The sequence below is a fragment of the Silene latifolia genome, chromosome Y, assembly GCF_048544455.1.
Source record: "Silene latifolia isolate original U9 population chromosome Y, ASM4854445v1, whole genome shotgun sequence".
In the NCBI taxonomy this organism is placed as follows: domain Eukaryota; kingdom Viridiplantae; phylum Streptophyta; class Magnoliopsida; order Caryophyllales; family Caryophyllaceae; genus Silene; species Silene latifolia.
The window spans coordinates 57,454,502-57,459,515 of NC_133538.1; positions in this window are offsets into that span (position 1 = coordinate 57,454,502).

The following is a 5,014-nucleotide window of genomic DNA, read 5'->3' on the forward strand; positions in this document are numbered from 1 at the left end:
CAGAAATCAATGGCAAAAACGCAATTATAACAAAAGTAGGGCCTAGAAACCTGGGCCCAGAGCTACTTTAAGTTAAGGCACCTGCTACCTTTAGCAGGCGCCATCGTTCAAAACTCCGCACACCGGGCAGTACAAAACGAGCCAAAACAAGAAAGAAAATAAAAAGAGTTTTTACAAAACTTGCGCCACACAGGGCCAAGTCCCCAGATAATTTGAAATAAAATTTAAGAGAGGTCAATCCTCTCGACAACTGCATCCTGACCTTTGCTCTGCTCCCCGTGCTCTACTTGCTTCTCCATTGCAGGTGCCTGGACAGCCTCAGGAGTTGCAGTGGCGCCATCACCAGTCTCCCCCGCCAGATCTCTTCCACAGATCCCGCAGATGGTTCCCGAGAGATATCCATGGTCAGTGACATCGAGCTCCGGGTTAGCGGCCGGCCCGGGAGGAAACAGGGTGCTCAGGTCCATGCCATTGGGAAATGCGCGGGCAAACTCGGCCAGCTCCTCCCCCAGGTTCCAGGATGTGTGCCTCCCCTCAATATAAGCACGGATGCAGTTAATCCGCCCCTCAAAATCAGTGTAGGCTCCCACATTATTGGCTAGCTCAGCCATCTCTTCAGCACGGGCCTCCGCCTTTGTCAGCCCAGAAGTCAGAACGCAGTTAGCTTCCTGCGTCCTCGCCAGTTGGTCTTTAGCAGCCTCCTTCTCTTTTAGAGCCATATGGAGCTGTTCCCTCAGTTTGGCGCAGGTAGCTGTGAGCTCCTTATTCTTCCCCACGGAAGCCAGGCACTCAAGCTTGGCTCTCTGCAACATCTTGCGAAGGTAAAGAGATGATTGAAGAGCCTGCAATAAGTAAAACGAGAGTCAGGAAAGCACAGGGGCAAAGAGAGAAAGGAGATAGTGAGAGAAGACTCACAAGGAAACAAAGTGTTCGGCGGCCCGGGTCGATCATCTCCTGGGGGCGGTCGAGTCAAATGCCTTAGAGCAAGCCTGGAGTCGAAACCTTTCCGTAGCAGCCGATGGTTGGCCCGATCGCATCCCCAAAGTTAGCAGGAAGGCGCAGCAGCAGCTCGTCAGCATGAACAGGGGACCCAGGCGCACGCGATATTGGGGTCACTTCAATAGGCTCTGGAGCAGGCCTAGAGGAGGATCTCCTTCTTGAGGAGGCAGGGGAGTTAGAGGAATTAGCAGTTCTTTTTCTGGCATGGCGCATCAGGATCTCAGAGGCAGACGGTCTAACACTTCCTACAGTGTCATAAGAACGTAAGGGATCAGAATAAAGAACCAATGGGTTAGGAGGTTCCTAAAAATTGAAGGGTATTTACCAGAAGACATGGTTTCTTCAGTAGCGGAGTCGGCTAAGCCAGAGAGCAGAAGGGGAAACAGTGTACGGTCTTCAGGAATGGAAAAGAGCTTGGCAACAGAAGTGTCCTCGTCCTCATATTTCTCAGGGTTCTTGAGTTCTGCATCAGATCAAAGAGTAAGGATAGTGAGTGACAAGAGCAATCAAGAAAAGACATGCGAAATATACTTACTCTTAGAAAAAACCCAGTTCTCGAACAAGTAATCGGCGTGAATGGGAAGAGAGTCAAGCTTGACATAGAAGAAATCCTAGTACCACCCATCATCCTTCCCCTTGGCAGCCGACTGAAGAAAATTCTCAGTCTTCTCCACAGCCCTAAAAGTGTATTGGCCATGGCCCAATGACCGACACTCAAACCTATGGGCCATATCTGATAGTCCAATTTCAGCGCCCAGGCCGTTGTTCAGAGCAACGGTGGACAAGAGGATTCTCCATGCATAGGGGGCAATTTGGGCCATGGGTAGGGAGTTCAGACGAATGAGCTCTTGAATCATCAAGGGAAAAGAGAATATAAGGCCAAGGGCGAAGGGGTAAGTGTATAAGAAGATCCACCCCGCACGGAAGACGTCTGCTTTCTGACCAGGTTTGGGGATGAGGATCACCACGTCATCACCCAATCCAAGCAGGGCTTTGATTCTAGGGATATCCTCTTGGGTTAGGTGGGAGTCGCCGGAATGCGGTCTTTTGAGAACTCCCTGTGAAGGGAAGTCATCGTTTTCGAGGTCGATGGTGGTGGAGGAGGATGATGTTAAACGGGTCTTTGCCATGGTAAACAAGGAGAGAGAAGCAGAAGTACCTGAGAAGACGGATGAAGGCGGCGCTGGCAGTGAAAGGACGTTGACGAAGAGGGATTTGGGGAGACGGAAATTTGAAGATTTTGAGGAAATGAAATGATGATGAAAGAGAAAAAGGCGGACGGGTGAGATTAAATAGGAGGCGGTAGTTGGGGTTTTGAGAAATGTGAATTGAAATGGAGTATGCGAGAAGTCACTCAACGATACACTGCAATTTCCCGCTCAAACAATTAGGGTTGCACTTTCGCGAAAAATTGGGGGCAAACTGTTAGGCCCAAAATCTGGATATGGGCTGACTTGGGGCAGCAGGCCTAGAAGCATTGCGGGATGCAGGATATCAGGGAGTCAGGGTGACAACATCAGCAAGCAGCGCAGGGTGTGGGCTTTGATCTGCGTGGAAGAAGCGTGTGAGAGTCCAAACTCTTGCCGAATCCAAAGAAGGAAAGTCCTACCCGGTGTCAAATTAGGAATAACTTGGAGGGAAAGCAAGAAACCCTAGCTCATCGAGCTCCCCTATATAAAGAGCCTCAATGCAAAGAAGAAAGATCATCAGGAAATACGAGAACTAAACCCTAGCATTCATAGCAAGCGAACAAACTGTACTTCCTCTCGAATTATAGTGAAAATATTAGTGGGATTCCGTCTCCCCCCGCGGTTGTTTCCCACATCGGGTTTTCCGCGTCACCAAAATTGCCTGTGTTCTTTATTTACGTCGCTCATATAGGTTAACATACAACAATCAAACGAATCATAATTCAGACCTAACGTTAAGACTACTTTAACCCTAAATTTGTAGAAATTTACCAAAACATTACCCATGACTAACACTAGACTGACCACCGCCTACCACTAAGCTAAACACTGCAGCCACCAACGACCATACCAGCCACTCATCCTCTTCATCATCCCCATTTCGTATCACTACCAAGAAACCACCAAGCCCAACGCCCCTGCTCTCTCAACCACAACTGAAAACTCTGTTAAATATCAAGCTGCAGGACCTACAACTTAATTGTTGCTTAGACTCGCACCACCTCGTCACTTTGGCTTGGTTGACACACCTCCACAACCACCATAGATCTCAATTATTTAAAAAAATTTGTGATTTGAATCATAGATCTATGAGAAACAAAGAAGAATTTCAAAGAAATAACATTATTAATAGAAGATTTCGAGTCAAGTAAAATCATCTTCGCCCGAAACGACTATAATTGTGGTGGTGGTGCAGCAAAAACTCCGGCGATATGGTTACGACGGCCAGGAGAAAGAAAAAAATGGAGATCGAGTACCACCGGCGAGGAAGCTCAGGTGGTGTGCTGGCAAAGTTTATGCTGGAGCTCCGACGATAGTAATTAGTATGGTGACTGTGGTCTGAGAATCAAAGATGAGGGAGATAAGTAGATAACATGGTTGATGTCAGAGTTTTGCTTTGAAGAGAGAGCAAGTGAGAGAGTGATAAGGGTTTAATTCTGAGTTCGTAAGTTCGCACCGAACTATTAGTTCGCACAAGATCCTGATTCTATATATATATATATATATATATATATATATATATATATATATATAGAGAGAGAGAGAGAGAGAGAGAGAGAGAGGTGGGATCCGGTGAGAACGAACATTCGGTGAGAACGGTGAGAACGAACTAACTATCTAAACTACCCAATTATTAACCCACTGCCCCACTCCAATTATTAACAATAAAAACTACCCTCTCTATTCGCTGCTATCATCAATCATTTTCCCAAAAAATCCCCCCAAATCAATCTTCAACAAACCATAACAATCGTTAATGATTGGTTGAAAACGAACAACAACGATTCAATCATTAATGGCGAAAACAACTCCGAATTCTTCGATAGCCCGCATTCCCTCACTATACTCCTTCCGCCATAGACATCACGCACCTCCACACCAAATCTCCCAATTGGAAAAACACAGCTCCGAGTCAAATGCTTGAGTATCTGAGTTGACCGTCGAGTTATCGAAACTACGTACCGAGAAGGACACTGACTGTCCAAACAAGTTGGAACTCGAAACCTGAAACCAAATCCCATTGTCTATCTCTTCTTGTTTTCACGCAGCACACCACTCCTCAATTCGCCATTCTCTCATCTGTCATTCCCATTCACCACCACCCATTGCTGCGTCGCGCCACCGCATTCACTAGAACCCGCCTGAGAATCACCGAGATTATCCCAGATCGGCTTAACTCTGTCGACAACATCGAGCATCCCGACCCCGACATTTCCTGTTTTGTGAACCTTGGACCCACTGCCTCCTCTCCGACCACCACGCCGGCACCATCACTAGCTTTACAACTCGCTGAAATAATGATTGTCAATTTGAGCAACACGAAATTGATGTATCTGGTTCCTATGTTGATGTATCTGGAACCAATTTTTATGTACCTAGTGATTAATTTTGTGTATCTATGTTCAGATACATTAAATTAGTGGTTAGATACATCAATAATTGGTGTAGATACATTGAAATAACTGGAAACCAACGAACGGGAGGATATTGTCGGAGCTCCGTTGACGACGGGATGGTGCCACTGAAATCTTACTTCGTCCGGTAAGGATAATGTCGACGATCTCTTCACGAATACTATTACCGTTTTCGGCGTTGCTGGCTGATGAAAGAATGAATGTTTTTGAGTTTTATTCATTGGTGGTCGCCGGCGTTGTGTTGTCGAATATCCAGTGTTCTCCTAACAACGTGGGTGGGTGGATGGATGTCCGCGGTGGCAGTGTTGTCAGTGGTTCACTGGTTCATGGGTATAGTGAATTTGTGATGTGTCAATAGTGTGATGAATGACGGATGTTTGGTGGGGATAAATGACGGTAGATTTTTAATTT